Below are 21,119 nucleotides of genomic sequence, written 5' to 3'. Positions count from 1 at the left end.
CTAACCTCTTATCTATTCTATTTAATTTTGTTCTTAAGGTTCTAGCCAAGACAATTAGGCAAAATAAACGTAAAACTATCTCTATTTTCAGATGACACAGTTTTGTATATATATGACCCATGGAATCTGCTACCAAAAATATTATTACTAATAAACCAGACTAGTGACACTACAATGTTCAATATCAATAAAAAAAATCAATTGTATTTCTGTTAACCAACAATAAATAATATGAAATTAAGCTAAACAATTTTATTAATACCATCAAACTTAATATACTTATATTAAATTAAATATAAAGCTGTACAACTTACACCCTAAAAATTACCAAGCATTTTTGAAATAAATTATAGTAGACCTAATAATGGAAATAAAATCCATGCTCATGAATTAGAAGAGTAGTAATACTTTTAAGATGGCATTTCTCCCAAATTGATGTACACACTCATCTTAATCTTTATCAATATCTTAGCTGCCACATTTGTGAAAGCTGATATGATCCTAAAACACATTTGAAAATGCAAGGGGCTTATAATAGGAAAAATCATGTTGAAAAAGACCAAAGTAGGCTGTCTTATATTTCTTGATTTCAAAAACAACTATGAAACTCCAGTTATCATTAAGGTATGGTACTGAAATGGGATAGACATATAGATTCGTCAGACAGAATAAAATAAATTCTTGTATTTATGGCCAATTGACTTTTGACGAAGGTTCCAGAACAATCCAATGGAGAACCAACCATTCCTTACAACCAATGGTTTTCAGACAATTGGATATCCAAATGTAAAGAATGTAGTTGATACCCTTCTTCGCAACATACTCAGAAATTTACTCAAACTGGATCATAGACCTAATTATAAGAGTTAAAATTTTACAATCTTAGAGAAAAATATTGGAATACACCTCCGTTACCTTGGCTTAGTCAAAGCCTTGTTAGATATGCCACAAACGGCACATGCAACAAAGAAAAAAATACATAAATTGAACTTCATCAAAATTAAAACATTTTTGATTCAAAGAAATCCTTCAAGAAAGTTAATACACAGCCCGCGGAATGGGAAAAATGATTAAAAATTATAGATATGATGAGGGACACTCATATCCAGAATATAAACAGAACACTAGCACCTAATAATAAAAAGACAATTTTTAAATGGACAAATGATTTGAATAGACACTTCTCCAAAGAAGTAATACAAATGTTTAAGGACCACAAGAAAAGACATTCAACATCATTAGCCATCAGGGAAACGCCAGTCAAAACCATAATGAGATACCAGTTCCCACCCATTAAGATGGCAATCATTAAAACAAAATACAGATAATACAAATTGTTACCAAAAAATAAGAGAAATTAGATTCCTCATGCATTGCTTGGTGGGATTGTAAAATGATACTTCACAGACAATTTTTTAAATAGGTAGTCTCTTAAAAAGTTAAGCATATAGTTAACCATATAACCTAACATACTCAAGAGAACTGAGACCATATGTCCACACAAAAACTTGTACATAACTACTCATTGCATAATTATTCATAAAGGCCAAATAGTGGAAGCAACCGAAATTTTCATGGTTAAACTGTTGCTTATACACACAATGGTATTTTATTCAGCTATGCAAAGGAATTACATACTGATACATGCTATATGAATAAATCTTGAAAACATTATGCTAAAACAATGGCCACCTATTGCCAAAACTGGTTTGGCTCAGTGGATAGAGAGTTGGTCTGCAGACTGAAAGGTCCCAGGTTCGATTCTGGTCAAGGACATGTACATTGGTTGCGGGCACATCCCTGTTAAGGGGTGTGCAGGAGGCAGCTGGTCAATGTTTCTCTCTCATCAATGTTTCTAGCTCTCTATCCCTCTCCTTTCCTTTCTGTAAAAAATCAATAAAATATATATAAAAAATGGCCACCTATTGAATTATTCTATTTATATAAAATATCCAGAATAGATGAAGTATCAAAAATAGATTAATGATTATCTAGAGAAAATAGAGTAATGGTTTTGGGGGCAAATAGGTGGCCATTGTTTTAGCATAATGAAGAGAGACTGTTAGTAAGTTTGGCAATAGGTGGCCATTGTTTTAGCATAATGAAGAGAGACTGTTAGTAAGTTGATGGTTTCTTTGTATGTTTGTACATTATATTTCAAGAAAGCTATTATGTCAAAAATCATTGCCTATATGCTTTTTGTCACCTTTCCATAAATTCCACATTGGCAGTAAAAGCATCAGGGTATACACAATTGACTGAAACGTCAGTGAGCTACAAAAGCCTCAGCTACTTCATATCAGATCTATCACCTGTCTTTATTTGCTCTGGTCTATTCATTATCCAGGCTCTACATAGTGTCTTTCTCTTCCCAACTCTTCTCCTAACTAACTCCATCCCCAAATCCTGGGCCCAAGTTCCAAGCTTTTTACTGCAGTGGAAGAAATTTCAGGCTGAAAGAGTAAGAGAGCTTTAGTGTCTCAATATTCCCAGGAAAATTCATGAGGTTTAATGGGGTTAGACCAGTTTAGGTCAAGTGATTAGCCTCCCAGTCTGAACCAATCACTATGGCAAGGAGAATGGAAAATGTGTTGATTCAGTTAGGCCTATGTAACATGTCAATTGCCTCCGAAATAATCACGGGCCAAGGGGAATAGACTTGTAGATTGACTTCAGCCAATCAAGCACAATTTCCTTCAGACCATATGGCTGAAGATGTGGACAGGACGGTTCCCAACAGGAAAATTAAAGTGTGGCCTGTGGTAGAAAACAGAGCCACTAAAGCTAAGCAGAAATCAGCCAGGCAAGCCCAGTGGGAGAAATCAACTTGAAAATTCAGCAGTCTATTTTATGCATATCCTAGTCAAGTAAGTTAATTAATTTATGTTTTAGTTTAAGAAATATGCCGAAACCGGTTTGGCTCAATGGATAGAGTGTCGGCTTGGGGACTGAAAGGTTCCAGGTTCAATTCCGGTCAAGGGCATGTACCTTGGTTGCGGGCATATCCCCAGTAGGGGGTGTGGAAGAGGCAGCTGATCGATGACTCTCTCTCATATCGATGTTTCTAACTCTCTAATTCTCTCCCTTCCTCTCTGTACAAAATCAATAAAATATATATTAAAAATATTATTTATAAAGAGTTGTAAATGTGTAAATTAAATGTTCAAATTTATATTTCAGAAAATTTATTGTGGCTGCAGTGAAAGATTTATTTTTTTTAGCTACTAGATTTCCAGCTTCCCCTAGAACTTCTCGATGCACTCCTTCTGACACAAACAATGCTTTAAAATATCTAAGTTATTTTATAATAATTTATAAACCTCTACTAATAGAAACTATGTTCAGGCTAACGATCAAGAAGGAGCCATATCCAGGAGACAAAATATAAGATAAATCAAGGGCCATTTGCATTTCCAATGAACCTTTTAGAGCATCATTGTTCTCCATATAGTAAGACCATTGTGTTGATCATCTATCTATTACTATCCTGGTATTGTGCAAATTGCCATAAGGACAGAAAGATAAATAAAACACTGACCCAAGCTTTAATGCAGTGAGAGAAATATATCTGTTACTGCAATTTAGCCTGTGGAATTATCTGTGGAAACTGTTCCATGGAGTCCAGGTATGAACTTGCTTAGAACCGGTTTTTAGTGCCTAGAACATTCCCAGGCACGCAGCAGTCATTCAGCAATTATGTGTTGAATGGATGTATGAAAATACGATCTAAGTTTGGTGTTATAATAGTTCAGAGATGATCATTTCAGGGTGTGGAGCTATTGGTAGCATTTACGTATGTCTTGAAAGGTAGGTTAATACTGTTAGAGAAGGAGCTAGATGAAGAATGCATGAGACCTAACCAAAGCAAGGTGGAAGGAAAATAATCTTTAGATGAATATTTAAACAGATAGCTGAAGTTGTCTAGATTTGGGGGTATATATATATATATATATATATATATATATATATATATATATATAGTAGAGCCTGGCCAGTGTGACTCAGTGGTTGAGCGTAAACCTATGCACCAGGAGGTCCCCAATTGATTCCAGGTCAGGGCACATGCCCAGGTTTCAGGTTTGATCCGCAGAAGTGTAGTAGGCAGCTCATCAATGATTCTCTCTTATCCTTGTTTCTAGATCTCTCTCCCTTTCCTTTCCTTTCTCTAAAGAACAATAAAGACATATTTTAAAAAACAACAACACACAGTAGATAAAGGGTTAGAGAAGTGAAATGGTGTTTTGTTTTGTTTGGTTTTGCATTGGACTAGGATGAGAGTTTGCTCCGTGGCTAAAGAGTTTGAAGAACTTAAAGGGCATGAATAGAGTAAAACAGTTTATTTCTTGATTTGTTTTGTGCTGCTGGGCAGTGGGAGAAAGTAATTGGCGTTGGAAAAGAAAAACAGAAATAATAACCTTAGCTGGGCCCAAAGAATCATAATCTATAGACATTACACCATGTTTTCTTTAAGCTATAGGATTTTGCCCTAATGAAAATCAATAATAATTGTCATTTTTCTAAATATGTCTTTCAGAAATATTTTTCTATTCCATTAGTTCTGTAATAAATAACTCTCACAAATAAAAACATGATAGTGAATGATTTTATCCAATATTTTAATTATGTTTTAACAAGTAAAAAATATTTCTAAAGAAGAAAATATATTTTCTCTTCAAAAAGCGACTTACAGTATTATCTCTTCACTTTAAATATTTCTATTTTATTTTTGTTTAAATTATTAAACATTTTAATAAATTATTCAAAGCTGGTTATGATAATTTTGAATCTACTGCTGTACAATTTTAATTTTAAAAAACTATTGTTACTCATATGGTTATAACAAGGTGTCATTTTAAAATGAATAATTTAAACATTTTTTTGTTAGTAATTTTACTATTTATTACCTGACGAACTAAAGTTAAAGACATCCATGCCTTATAGTTCAGATATGGTGCTAAAAATTAAAAATAATCAATAGCTGATTACTCATAAAAGATGTATTTCCAATTAAGCAGTCAACTTTCATTAATTTTAGTCTTCCTCAGCTTATAAATTAAATGTAATAATAATTATATGTATTTTTTTCTTTTTTGAAATATTGTCTGATTCAAAATATGGTTAGGCCACATAATAGCAGTACAATTTGTATGGATCTGGTACTCATAGGACATGCTCTGAATTATTGGTGTAATGACAAAATTCCCTTTTGGGCCAGGGATTATCTTTGTTTGAAAAAAAAAAAAAGTGTCTCCAGGCATCATCAGCAATTACTAATTATATTAGAGATACAAGTTGTCTAAGGGTGATGAAAAGATAATTAAGCAAATCCGGAAACTATTATGCCAGGCTATTTTTTCACTATGGTTGTCTAGATCTAGGTGATGTTATGGGATAACCTGCTTCAGAATAGTCTGAGGAGAGTTTGATAAGATGGTGGTAGTCCAATCCTTCCATAACCACATCAAAATTACAACTAAACTACAGAAAAATGATAATTCATAACTGTCTGAAATCTAGCTGGACAGAAATTCTACAACAAAGGATACAAAGAAGAAGCCACATACTGGTAGGAGAAGCAGAGGTAGAATGGGCTGGTCCACATCCATGTGTGGCAGATAAAGACCTGGAGGGATAGATTTATTGTGAAGCAAGGGATCCTAGCCCAGGGCTCTGGTGCTGGGAAGAGATGGCCCCAAAACTTCTGGCAGTAAAAACCAGCAGAGACTGTGGCTGAATGAGTTGAAGAGCTGCTGGAGTCCTAAGCATTTCTCTTAAAGGGCCCACACATGGAAATATTTGGGTTTGCTGTGAGCTCTGGCACTAGGGAAGCCACTCAAAAGGTGCCAGGGGCACACAGGGAAGAACTACAGTGTCTAGCGTTAGGGCAAGAAATGCAGGGGTAGCTTTCTCCCAGACAGATGTGCTGACAGAGGTCATTGTTCCTTACTTGAGTCCTCCCCACGGCAAAGCCAGCAGGCAGATGCCATATCTGAGTCTCCATCAACCTAAAGAATATTGTTCACCCTGCCCTGGTGATTTCTGAGATTCTAATCCACCCAAATTTTGGGCCCACCCAACCTCTTTCCAGTGGCTTTTTCATACAAATGGCCTATCTTGGCTCATGTTTCAGACTTTCCTAAAAATATCTCAAACAAGCAGCAGCTGGCCTCTCAGTGCCCCATACCTCTTTCTAAGTGACCCCAGATCTAACACTGGGAGCAGCCATGCTTAGTTAGTAGTGTGGCCTCTCCTGGGCACCTCCAGCTTACCATAACTAGTAGCCATCTACAGATGGCTTTGTAACTTATGTCAGGTGGTCCCAGGCACAACCCAATGCATTCAGTGGAGAGCTATAGACCGTATAAAAGCACCATTCAACAACCTACACAAGCCACACACTCAGCAGCATCAGAGCCCTACTGAAGCAATCCTGCTCCATAGAGTTGGCCACTGCATAGCTGATCCTCCGTGGTGGCCATGGCCAGTTCTTGCATCTGATCACCCTGTGGGTAAATCCTTCCCATTGATGTGCCAACAGCGATCAAGGTTCAATTATGATAGGAGGGTGTACACAGTCCACACAGTGAGAGGGGTTGCAACTGGAGTGCCCAACCTGGTGAGTGGGGACGATGTGTTACTGGACTCTACAGGACACCTACAACGTAAGGCCACTCTACCAAGTCTAAGAGCACTACATAGTACATAGAAACAAACACAAGGAGGCTACCAAAATAGGGAGATAAAGAAACGTGTCAAATGTGAGAACAGAACAAAATTCCAGAGAAAGAATTAAACAAATGGAGATAAGAAATATAATAATGAATATAATATATAACAGAGGTCAAAATACTAGTTATAAGAATGATGCACAACGAAAACAGAAGAGTAGATGAACTAAGTGAGGACTTCAACAAAGGGTTAGGAAACATAAAAATGGAGATAGAAAACATAAAAAAGACCCACTCAGAAATGAAGAATACATTATAGGGGATCATCAGTGGAATAAATGAAACAGAAAATCAAATCAGAGCTTTAGAAGATTAGAAAGCAGAAGCAGAAAATACCTGATCAGAACATCAAAAGTAAAAATAATAATAATACAAAAAAACAAATAAGATAGCAGAAAAGCCTCTGGAACAACTTCAAGTGTACCAACATTTGCATCATTAGAGTGCTGGCAGCAGAAGAGAGAGAAAGGAATGGAAAACCTACATACAAAATAATGATAGACCCTAACCAGTCTGGCTAAGTTGGTTGGGCCTTTTCCCATGTACCAAAAGATTGCCAGACATGGCACATGCCCAGTTTTCGGGCTTGATACAAGGAATAGGGTGTGCAGGAGGCAGCTGATTGAGGTTTTCTCTCTCCCTCTTCCTTCCTCTTTCTCAAAAAATCAACTAAACCCAATTCTCCAAGGCATTCAAAACAACTGTATTTGCCTTATAAATCTGCCGTTTCCAAGAACAAAAATGCAGCTCTAGAAACAATTCACAGCCCCCCTATCCTTTCCACCAATGCCCCAACCTCCTCTACCCATCTCAAAAAACTTGCAGACATTGTAAACACACGGGGAACAAAAGTCCTTCTTGGGGGAGTTAGCATTCTTTCCCTGTGCCTTGCAAGATGTAAATATTCTACATGGTCTTCTTCAGGAACCAAGATAATTGTTAGAAGGACAAACAAACAAAAAAGAAGGCTATTTTGAAAACTAAAACTAGGTATTTGATAAATCTTAAAGGTCTCTTCTACAGATGTTACTAAAAAGCTTGCTCTGGCTGGTGTGGTTCAGTTGGGTGAGCATTCTTCCACGCACTGAGAAGTCACAGGTTCCTTTCCCTTAAGGGCCCATTACCAGGTCATGGGCTAGCTCCCAGGCAGGGAGCATGCATGAGGCAATCAGTCAACATTTCTCAGTGACCTCTCTCTCTCTCTCTCTCTCTCTCTCTCTCTCTCTCTCCAATAATAATAATAATAATAATAATAATAATAATAATAATAAAATATAGTAAAAAAGAAAGATTTAGTCATCTGCCCAGATATATTTAACTTATTCTATCTGCCAGAAAAATAATTTGGACCCAATTGTTTTGTTATTGTTGTTGCTGTTTTGTTTTGTTTTTAATATATTTTTATTGATTTCAGAGAGGAAGAAAGAGGGAGAGAGAGATAGAAACATCAATGATGAAAGAGAGTCATTGATTGGCTGCCTCCTGCACAACCCCAACTGGGGATTGAGCCCACAAACCGGGCATATGCCCTTGACCAAAATAGAACTTGGGACCCTTCAGTCCGCAGGCTAATGTTCTAACCAGTGAGCCAAACTGGGGAGGGCCTAACTGTTCTTTTATAAACCAGTGAATTTTCTATTATTCTGTTTCATGACTGAAATTTTAAAACAAAAACTATAAAGTATCTGCATCTTTCTATATGCTTTTATATGTTTATGTATGGGTGACTCTAATTTTTCTACTTCTAAATGATATTACCAAAACTAATTTATAAAGAGTTTTATTTTATTGACTTAAATACAGAAATATATTTTCATAAATCAAGCATGTTCTCAGAAATATCAAAATTGACAAAAGTAGTTTTCAAGTTCAAATGATCTTTGGGAACTGAAAGTTAATTTTAGTTTATTATTTTACTTAAAGTAGGTATGTCTTTATAATTATCAGAATTAAATATAATACTTTTATTATTTTACACACTTAGTTAAGAAATACTAGAGTAATAATACTTTTATTCTAAACTTACTAATAATCAAATATGCTCATGTTATCTTGGTTATAGAATTTTTCAAGAAAAATAAGTGAAGATGTTTGGCTGTTTAATGTTTCATGAGACATAAATGTAATTGTTAATGAGTAAATAGATGTAAATAATAAATGTCATTTTCAACAATAAGTATGGTTTATGGTCTGTCTACTAAAAAATATTTTCCAAAATCCTCTTTGGATTTTGAAAACATATAGTTCTGTAAAGATAAATTACAAGATAAATATTCATCATTTAGATAATCTCAAATAAAATGTTAGTTGTTGAACACAAGTATTATTTTTTTACTTTTTTATTACACAGAACTAAAGATATTTGGGTCTATCCATAAACAGATCTTGTAAAACTTTAAAAATTTTACTATGATAAAGAACATATTTCTAAAAACTATGCAAATGTATCTATAAATTTGCTAGTCTACAGAGTACTAGTTTTAACAGACAGTCCATATTAACTTCTTAATTTTTACTAGGAATAAAAAATTCTCAGGGTAGTAATCCCAAACAATAAATTTTAATATCACAAAGTATTGGTACAAAATTAGAATTTGGTTTTCTCTTTGTTAAAAGAACAATGTGCTTTGGACTAGTGATCTGCTATTGATAAGAGATTGTGAAAGTCTTATGCTTTTTTTGTTTTCTTTATTTTTTATCTTTTTGGGTAATCTGCCTGGGAAGCTATTTTTGTGCCTTACCAAAATAATTTACTATGCTTCATGTTGTCTCTAGTTGGTGTTTAATTACTTAAGAAAATGCAGTTTTCTTGATATTAAGAGAGGTAAGTTTTGTTCACAACTATGTAAACTTCTGTATTTGCCTTTAATATCTTCTATTGTCACTTTGATGAAGTAGATAATTAAGCATTTTTAAATAATCTGTGATCCTATTTAGTCAAATGTTGAAGCCACTTGATGTTTTGACAACTTCCCAAAGTCAAATTACAAATATCATCTTTCTGACCTCAAAGTAACTTTGAGATTTTCCCAGAGGATCCCTGGAAAATTTCAAAGGACTTGTATCTCACCTTGTAAAAGAGATATTTTAAACTAATTAGCTTCATTTATGTTAAATTACATGGGAAGCATTGTCAAATAAGTAATGATAAGCTTTCTTAGATTATAGTTGTATAGATGAGTGTTATTAATTCATGTTCTAGAAATTGTAAAATTCTAGAAATTTGATAAATCCCAGAATAATGTTATCAATCACAATTTCAGTTACTATGTTCAGATGTTACAGAGATAATCACATTTTCTTGCCAATTTCATTGTACTGAACTCTTATCAGATCTTTGACCATGGACATTTTAAAGTCTTGTCATTTACAATTATTGTTTTACTCTGATGATTTGTAAAACTGAGATCCCTGGAACAACCTTACCAAGTAATCTTTTAAAATTTTGCCCTGGTCAGTTTGGCTCAGTGGATTGAGTGTTGGCCTGCAGACTGAAGGGTCCCAGGTTCAATTCCGGCCAACGGCACAGATCCCCAGTGCAGGGCACACAGGAGGCAGCCGATCAAGATTCTCTCTCATCATTGATGTTTCTCTCTCTCTCCCTCTCCCTTCCTCTCTCAAATCAATAAAGAAATTACATTTTTATTGCTATTTAGAAAGAGGAAGGGGGAGAGAGAAATGAGAGAGAAACATTGATCATAGGCTCCCTGACTGAGGATCAAACCTACAACATGAGTATGTGCCCTGCCCTGGAATGAATCGAACTCACCACATTTTGGTGTATGGGAAGACAATGCAACCAAATGACCAACACTGATCAGGACTTTTTTTCTTTTTTCTATCAAGTACTCTTTATGACTGATGCTACTGCCAACTTTTAAAATGTTGAAACTTGGGTACTTATCATACAGCTAAAGAAGGTTCCACCTCACATCTGGCCTTGTGCAAATGTTGGAGACCTCAAAATGAAATTGCGTAGGAAGAGAAGTAGCTGACATAGAAGTAGACTGCTTCCTCCTAAGATGTCAGGTGTTTCTTTCCATTCCTCCTCCCATATCTGATAATTGTTTCCCCAATTATTACACCATTAAAGCATTTATAGTTCTTTTGTTCACCTTTTCTCATTTTCTGGCTTGGAAAGATAATGTTCCTTTTCACATACTTCATGTAATTACAATGGGGTGGTAAATCATACTCAAAATGATTGTTGAATTTTCCACAATGCTAGTGATGCTGGAGTAGGCCCATCACAAACATGTATTTTTGATGCCTCAGTTCTATTCACATTCCCTAACCATCGGAGTCCATTTTCCTGCTTCCGGTTATCACTTCCAAAAGCAGGTATCTCTAAATCCAGGTTCTGTACCAGGAAAGGGACAAAACAAAGTTAACCAGAATAAAAGCATCTGCGTGACCTACAGACCCTTAAATTTTACTGGTCTCCATGTTGTCGCCTTTCCAGTTCCTAGTGACAGTGTTAAACAAGAACTACCAGAAGGCATTCATGATCCAATATTGGCTTCTTTGGGCTGATTGCTAATGACCTGGCTAGGAGTAAGTGAAAATGAGGCTATGATTAGGAACCTCTTCTTAGCTTTTTAAGACACTGCAGAATCTATTGCTAAGCAATAGCTGCCCATCAGAAATCCCTGGACTTTCTAGCTGAAGATGTTCTTGATAATAATATTGCTCTTAATTGTATTTTAGCTGAGCAAGGAGGTGTTTATAGTACGACCAACACTATTTGCTAAAATGGAATTGATACTTATGGGCAAGTTGAGACTCAGCTAAGAAAGATAAATCAACAAGCCAGTTTCCTCTCTATGGTATCATGTGTTCTGCAAATGATGACAGTTTTAATATTTCTTTTTTAATTTGGATACCTTTTTAATTTTCTTTCCTAATTGCTATGGCTAGGACTTATAATATGTTTGTTTTTTTTAAGTGATAAAAGAGGACTCCTGGGGGCTGAGAATAGTAGTTAGTATAATAAATGTGAGAAGTTAGTCAGAAGGCTGATGGACATCTTCAGCAGGGCTGAAGATCTGCATATTATTACCTGCTGCTAAACAGTTGAGAGCAATTTTTTAACCTGATAATCCTTCTTTACTAAATCTTACCTTTAATATGTATATCTGCTTTGCTAAAGGTCAAATGTGTGAATAAAAAGCCGTGGGTCCAGACATTTGAGGAGCCCATTCCACTAGAATGGGTTTCTGTCTGGCTCCCCCAATGCCTTCCAAACTTATATTTCTTGTCTAGTATATCTATTTATGTCACAGTCCTTTATCCTGGACCCTTTCAGCGAAAAGATGCAGCTGTGGACATCCTTTTCTTGTTTCTGATCATAAAGAAAAAGCTTTCAGCTTTTAATCATCATACATGATGTTAGCTGTGGTTTTGCCATTTAAAGCTTCTATTATGTTCACGTATGTTCCCTGTATTCCCACTTTGCTGAGAGGTGTGTTTCGTGTTTTGTTTTTTTGGTAATCACAAATGAATTTTGGATTTTAACAAATGCTTTTTCTGTATCTAATTTGTACAATTATATGATTATACAATATTTATCCTATAAAGCCATCTGGTCCAGAGCTTTTGTTTCTTGGCATTTTTGTGATTACTGATTTTGTTAGTGGTTTTCATTCTGTTCAGATTTTCTGTTTCTTCATAAGTAAGCCAACAAAAGAAAAAATATTTTCATTTTAATAAAAAATGTGGAGAACACAAATAAACTATAATCTCATTGAAAAAGGCAAACACCACTCTTAAAGATCCATAATACCTGGTGACATTACTCAGCCATAGGTATCATAGCACCTGCAATGGATTTGATTTCTAATGTCAACATGTTTTCAAAGTGAAGTTTCTAAATATACTGGAGGCCTGGTGCACAAAAATTCATGCAGTGGGGGAGGGGAGGAATCCCTCTGCCTGGCCTGTGTCCTCTCACAGTTTGGGAGCCCTCAGAGGATGTCTTACTGAGAGCTTAGGCTCACTTCCTGTGGGGCATGTGCCTAAGCCATAGTCTGGCGTCCCTCTGGGAAAGGTGACATGGTGGCCCTATCAGGGAATGGCTCCAGGTGGTATGACCCTGTCCCCCCATCTTACCTCCAGTGGTCGCTGCTGCCTCTCCCTGCCATTGCCATCCCCTCCCTCTGCCCACTGGCACACACCTTGGCTTGGCCTGGTGCTGCCTGCTCACCAGCCTTGTTCCCTACAGACTGGTCATTCTGCTGTTCAGTCAATTTGCATATTACTCTTTTATTATATAGGATGTAACAAAACTCTTAAATTATTTCATAAAAACCAATCCACATCATGCTCAAAAGATGGTTAATGAGATTTAAGTATATATAAAAAACAACAACAAGAAAATAAACTACAAATGAAGAATATGAAGGGTAGTGATAGGTAGCCTTTGAAACTTTGAAATTAATGTACTAGTATAATAAGAAAATAAATGTACTTGTGAAATTGTTTTATTGTAAAGAAAAGGTATTTCATATAAATTGCAGTGACAATGTCAATACAGAAAAAAACATGATACAGAATCCTCAGTTGGTTTTGTTGAAAGAATGAAAAGCTATATTAACACTAACAAATCAATCTGTGTAATTTACCCAACTGAAAGATAAAGAAGAAACATCATATGATCACTTGTCAAAATTCAATACCTAGTTCTATAAACTATTTTTCACAGACTGTGTATGAATTGAACTTCCTCAATCTGATAAGGCCATCTTAAGAAAAAAAAAGAAAAGGAAAAACTAGTTAATATCATACCTAATGGTGTAATATTGAACTCTTTCCTGATAATATCAGACACAAGTCAAGGATTCCTATTCTCATCACTCCTATTCAACATTCTACTAGATATTTGTTTATGTAAAAAAAAATACACAAACATCTAAAAATACATACTAGACTTAAATTCAACTAGATCATAGAATTCAAGATTAATATGTGAAAACCAACTGTTTTTTAAATACTAGTAGCAAATATTTCAAATATAAAAATAAAAATTTAAAATCCATTTATAATAGCATAAGGATATATAAATCATGTAGGCCCTTTTATTTATGTTTATGGGCATTTGGTTCTGGTAGCCTACATGTATTTGTACTTTGGGCAGTATTTTATACATGGTTTCATATAATTTTCAAAACAACTTTTGAGGCAGTTTAAAAAAAAATATTTTATTGATTTTTACAGAGAGAATGGGAGAGAGATAGAGAGCTAGAAACGTCAATGAGAAAGAAACATCGACTAGCTGCCTCTTGCAAACCCCCTACTGGGGATGTGCCTGCAACCAATGCATATGCCCCTGACCAGAATAGAACCCGGGACCCTTCAGTCCGCAGACCGATGCTCCACCACTGAGCCAAACCGGTTTCGGCTTGAGGTAGATTTTTTAAACACATTATCCAAATAACACAACTATCGATAAAAACAGAGAGTTGAACTCTGGGTTTAGAAACTCAAAACCCATCTTGGTTCTACTACATAAACCTTGGGAAAAGGTATAAAGTATAATATTAGTGCATTAATGTTCAATGAATCATTTTTCCACAAATATCATTAGACTCAAAGTTCTATTGATGAAATTTGTATATTTTAAAGTGTTGTTATTTACTATAACCAAATGTTGTAAGACAGGAGAGACAGATTTATTTATGAAGTAAGTGCAACAAAACCTAAAATAAGAAAATTGTGGTAATATAATCATTATAAAAACTGGCATTCCTACCTGGCTGGTGTGGCTCCGTTGGTTGGACATTGTCCAGTGTACCAAAAAGCTACCAGTTTGATTCCCAGTCAGGACACATACCCGGGTTTGGAGCTCAGTCTCTGGTAAGTGGTATGCGGAGGCAGCCAATTGATGTTTCTCTCTCGCATTAGTGTTTCTCTTTCTCTACTCCTCTTTTCTTCTCTCTCTAAAAATAAATTTTAAAATCTTTTTAAAAAAACTAGAATTCTAATATGAAGCAAAAAGCAGTATGTCTTAAATATGTTTAGATTTTTTAATGTCTTGAAATATTAAGAGTATCAAGTCACATTGAATTAAAATGAAACATTAAAAAGTACATGTATAAACAACTATATTGTTATTTTGGCAGTCCCGCAAAATGTTTTGGTAACTTATCATAAGGAATCACACAGTTCAACATGAAAGTTATATTCATGGCTAAGATTTATTTATTATACCAAAGCATACAGGGCAAGAAGAATAGGATACACACACACACATGCACACATAGGTGAAGGTTAGAAAGGCCACTTATAGGATTTCTTATTCTGCTGCATGGATTGCACAAATACATATTTTTTCTTTAGCTATGAACTTCAGGGACACATGAGAGACATACTTTTCCTGGAAAGCCCTTAAAGATGGTTGATCACAAACCTACCACATGACCACCTCTAGTGTGGACCCCAAACCAGGAACCAGGTTTGGGGTCCACACTATTATTTCTGTGAAAAGGCAAAAATAAATTGCTCAACAAACTATTTTGAATGTAAGCTGGAAAATAAAGGTCAGATATAAAATTAAATATATAAAAATCTGACAAAAACAAAAATAGATATAATTAATCTCAACATTTAGAAGTGAACATCATCAGGGAATACAGGAACTAGCGTGCAACTTTTCCTTTCCTCTTTCTATTTTATCACGAATTTAATGATAACTTTCAACATGCATACAACTTTCTTCATCTGGGCAACTGCTTTCTAAATTATATAGAATAACATCATTATCCAGTAACTATGCAAACACTCCTGGTGCTTAGTTCTCATTGTTGATATAGGGTCATCACCATGGCTTTAACAATAAGAACTGAACTAAACAGATCTTCTACATTGAAATTACATAAAATCATCTATAGGAAGAATGTTGATAAGACTTTTGATTGAAATGTTGATAAATGCCTTTTTGAAAGGGGAGAAATGACAGCAAAGGAGAGATCAAACTAATAAACTAGACTGTCTATGAGTCTAAGCTTATGAGATAACTTTCAATGTAGTTTTAATAAATCATCAACATTATAATCAATAAGAAAACAATTTCCTATAATGGACTTATCCTTACTAGGGATCAAGATCCAGAAACAGAAGCTGAGGTCTTGACTAGAGCATAGCATAGGAGTCAGAATTCCTCCTAATTGTGCATTCTTGGGTAGTTTCTTAATATGTAAGTTTCCTTTTGAACTTCTGATAAAAATAAATGTGTAACGTATCTCTGTCTCAAAAGTATTAAAGAGTTTGTATCTATATCTGATACATCTTTATATGCCATAATCTAGCTTAATTACAGACTTAACATATTTAGTAAATTGATGCATTTTAGTAAATGAATAAATTGATATTTAATAGGTGTTAAAATAATTTTGATTCTGTACATGAAAATATAAACAACATTAAAAATCCTTATTATTATGATGAAAAAGGACATAATTTATGTGGTCCATAGATGAACATTTAGTTCATGTTATAAGGAGTATAATAATAGAAAATCACTATTTGGAGAAAAGGGAAGAAAGTTCCATTGTAGACTTTATTTAATGAGCAATAGCTGTGGAGACCAGAGTCTACAATTGCATCCAGCAGACTGAAAATGCAGGACGACTCCAAGATCACATGAAAATTTTTCTGTTAAAAAGAAAACTAAGATGAAAACAGAATGGTACATTTAACAAAATTATAAAAATTCTTAAAGGAAATAGGAAAGATTGCACTTAGTATTACTTAGTATTGTATATGAATTTAGCATTTCAGCAACATAATCAGTCCAAGTTGTTTGCTTGAGTTAAATTTATTTTATTCATTAATTATGGTCTAGTGAAAAATGGTATTATTTCCTATTAAATGTAGGCACGTGTATAAGAAAAATAGCTCTTACTTCAAATAGTTAATTCACCTTTCTTAGCAAAGATAAGATGATAAGAAAATTAAAATTAAAATAACAACAAAGTTACTCTTATAAAGTACCTCATGAAGGATATAAATATAATGAAATGACAAGCATAAAGAACTCATGATATGTTAATTATAATCAATTATATAACATAAATAACAATATCATATGGGTCAAAATTTATTAATGTTTGTATAAATGTTCATTCAGCCCCTAATATTATCAGCAAGGTATTATGCTGACTTTTGTGGAGAAGGAGAAAAGTGTGTTATATTCAGTAAACAGAGAGATAAAGGATTTTAGAAAAGTATTAGAATGATTTCTAGAAAGATGAGGCAATGTTTTGAAAATAAAATTCATTTTCTGAAATCTGAGCTCATGACTTTTACAAGATCATTAAATTCCTAAAAGGCAGAGAAAAGATTTGAATCCTGGCAGCCTTGACTCCAGTGCTCTTACTTTCAATCACCTCTAATAAAAGCTGTGCTAGTGGTTGAGATAACATGAGGATACAGAAGAAAGAGCATCTATTGTTTCTGTAAAAAAGCAAAAAGTAAATTGCCCAAGAAGCTATTTGAACATAATCTGGTATATAAAGGTCAGACATAAAATTAAATATATAAAAATCTGACAAAAACAATATAGAGATATAATTAATCTCTTAGATGTGAACATCATCAGGGAATACAATAGCTAGCATGCAACTTTTGCTTCTCTTTCCTTTTATTTTTTGTTAAATCTTGCATCAGGTCCAAACCAAAAGAGAAAAATATTATAACTTACATTTTTCAATTGAAATTAAAGTATTTGGTTGACTAGAATTGGAAGAAATGGGTATAATTGTTATTTATTTATTTATTTTTTATTTTTTATTTTTTTTCATTTTTTTTCAAGCCATAACCTTTCTTAGACATGACTTTTATTTTTTTTATTTTAATATATTTTATTGATTTTTTCCCCCCTCCCTCCCTCCCACACATCCCCTCCCTCCCCAGAGTTCTGTGTCCATTGGTTGTACTTATATGCATGTATACAAGTCCTTCGGTTGATCTATTATCTCCCCCAGATCTTCCTCCCCTCCCCGCTGTAATTTGACAGTCTACTTGTTGATATACTGTCTCTATATCTATCTTTTGGTTCATCAGTTTATAATGCTCTTTATTATCCACAAATGAGTGAGGTCATGTGGTGTTTCTTTTTCATTGATTGGCTTATTTCACTCAGCATGATGTTCTCCAATTCCATCCAGGTTGCTGCAAATGATGAGAATTCCTTCTTTTTTATGGCAGCATAGTTATTTAACTATTTCATTAAAAACAGTGATGTCAATGAAAAGGTTAGTACAAGACAAATTTTAATATTCAGGAATATTTTTAAAATATTTAGAGCCAACTTTCTAGTTTTGAATGGGGAAATATGTTTTCTGATTGCATCATTCAATGAGTTTATCTCATGTGATGTTTGACATGCCTGTATGGAGACAAGAACAGTGCACTGTCAAGAGAGATTATGAAGGAAAACTAATAAAATTGAGGGGATTAGTAGAAGTTGGGGACATACCAACAGAGAATGAGAAACAATAGACAGATACAATCTATTTCAGGATAATATTTATAATAATATTTATAGATAGGGTAGTAAGCAATGAAAAATGCTGCACAGAAGTTACTGAGTGGGGAACAGAAAGGCATTTGATTTTGAGTTTAGGTGATTATTGATGCCTTTGTTGAAATCATGTTTGATAAAAAGCAAATAAAATGTCTGTATTATCTATTATCATGAACAGACTACTCTATAGCTTACTAGTTTAAATCAACCATTTTATTTTTCTCACGACTGTCCCACTAGGCATTAGCAGGGGTATCCTGGTCTGGAAGATCCACTTCTAAGATGGCTTCTTTACTCACATGTCTGGTGCCTCAGTGTTCTTTGATAACTCTCTCTCGTCACTTCCTCTTTCTCTCTCTCCTCATTGATGATCTACTGGAAAGATATGTTAGAAGGTTCTCAATAGAGTTCATCTGGGTTTACATAATCTCTGTAGTAATTGCTGAATATATACATTTCCAAAAAGTAGAACTTCCCTAGCCTAGAGTATTGAGTGTCAGGGAGGGTCATAGAGGGAGATGCTGGGGTCTTCTTCTCAGAGAGAAGGATCCATGTACCCCAAGACAGAGAAGGCAAAGTCTCCCTGCAGACCTCTCTTCAGCTCTGCTGACTGGCTCCCCTGAGGATGGAGGAAAGTCAGGTAGGAGGAGGGGCCTCAGTGAAACCAGGGGCACAGAATAGATGACCTCATAAAGCCTCTTATGAACATGATTTATTATTATCATCTAGTGTCTTCATAGCACTTGCTGTCACATTTACTTTTCCTAAAAGACAACAAATTAACACTGTATGAAGAAAAAAGCAAAACATGTAAAAATATGGCACATGGCACAAAATGAATCCCTGTCAAGTAAAATCTTACTCCAAACATGCTCTTATCCAAATATAAACATTTAAGTGACACATATTTAATTATGTGTCAGTTTTTATTTTATTTCACCTATTAGTTGGTTTACAATGATGCGTCATTCCTATTTATCTTTTTTTAACTGATGTCAACATCGCTTATCCTCATATAAAACAGTAAAACACCAGCCTTCTATAGGATTTATAAACGTTGTATATATGTGCATATATTGATACAATGTAAATATAACATTATAATTATTATATTAATTCATGAAATATAACTTTACCTTAAACATATATTATATTATTTATATTCATGTTATTTTATATTAACATTAAAAATTCATATTATTTATATTCATATGTGATAGATTAACTTATTTTTTTCTTCCAATGGCTGGCAAAATGCTTGTCATATAGTGGATACTTAATACATTTTTGTAGAATGACCAAATAAATGAATGACTGCTCATATAACTTTAATTTCTCTGTAGCTTCTGAGAAAGAAAAATCATTCTGTGTTTAATATAAACACTAATCAAACAACCATTTTTGGATCCATCATCTATTAATACAGAAAGAAAATGACATCAGGAGAAGGTTGTAAAAGAAGATAATTAACATTCTGATATCAACCTTCAAGGTTAGCAGGGTTCCCAGAATATCCTATTTACCTTTATCACTGCCTATGGGTAGAACACACACACAATCTCTAACTTCTGCTTTAAAGCTGAAGCTACTCTTGGGATAATAATCTTCAAGTTGGCTACCTAATGCATAGAAATGTATTTTCGGATGTTTAAATTTGCTTTAAATCTAAGTTGGTCTGAGGCAGGGGCTCATAATGGAGGCTCCTTTTGAGACTATTATGATGTAACATTATTTCAATTCTGTTCCCTTGACTTCAATGCTAAAAAGTACAGAAGGTAAAAGAAATTTAACCCCTTTAAGAAGTGGGGTACCAATTCCTCCAAGCTCTGGCATCAAACAGCTCCCACCTTATTTTCTCCAACTGGCTCAGTGATGCTTCTAGCTTCTTCCCAATGATCACAAAATGTCATGCATTAGGAGTATCAAGGGTTTGAAACCAATGACTCCTTAGCCCAGGAAAATTCTATAATAGCTCCCATTGAGCCGTGGGAATTGTGGGATGAAGAAAAATCCTTTATTTTATCACACAGATCTTTCAAATCTAATTAGAGTTAAGGCAGATCTCCAAGTTTCTCTGAGATCTTGGAGACATTAAAAAGTCCTCCAGTCACATTTTGGTCTAATAATAGCCTTATTTTAGTTATTGAAATATCCAATCTTGTGTAGTAACCATGAGTTCTTTGTCACTGAGGGTCTCTCATCTTTCTTTGAAACAGTGCTTCTTCACTTGTCAACCAAACAGAATTCCTCCTTTATTTTCAGGTTCAAGGTGGCCCTGCCTGACTCTTTCTGTGGCCCTTTAACTGCTGAAACCAGGTGTTCTCAGATTCAGTTTATATTGGTTATTATTTATATACATTAAACAACTGTCAACTTTGAATTGACATTTATTACTATAAAGAATCCAATTGCCTCTGTCTTTTGTTGGACACTCTGTTTTCTGGACCCCAGGAAGTGTATGTCTTAATTTGAGTGGTACATATCCATCAAAGAGAGAATGCATCGACCTTCTCTAAATTCTCTACTCACAATTATTTGCATACCCTGTGTATATGAAATGTATTAATTTTTCACTCATATTGGACTGCTGTTACATACATTTTCTCAGGGCTGAGAGACCATAGGAAGGGGCTGACAACTCTATCATTATGCAAGAGTTTATTAAGGGAACTCACATACCAGTAAGTGTCCATGGCAACGAGTCAACCTGGCTATCTTCCCAGCTGTATGGCAGATGCTAAGGAGGCATACATGACAGGGCAGGAAGGGTAGAGGCATGAGGGCATTAGTGTGAGCTACCCCAAGTACAGGGAAAATGCCTCACATGTGGGGCATAGGAGAGGGGTCAATCAGGCTGAGGCTGGGGCATG

Source organism: Pipistrellus hanaki, assembly GCF_964339955.1.
Source record: "Pipistrellus hanaki genome assembly, chromosome: 9".
In the NCBI taxonomy this organism is placed as follows: domain Eukaryota; kingdom Metazoa; phylum Chordata; class Mammalia; order Chiroptera; family Vespertilionidae; genus Pipistrellus; species Pipistrellus hanaki.
The sequence above is the reverse complement of the archived record's forward strand: the minus strand, read 5'-3'. Positions refer to the sequence as shown.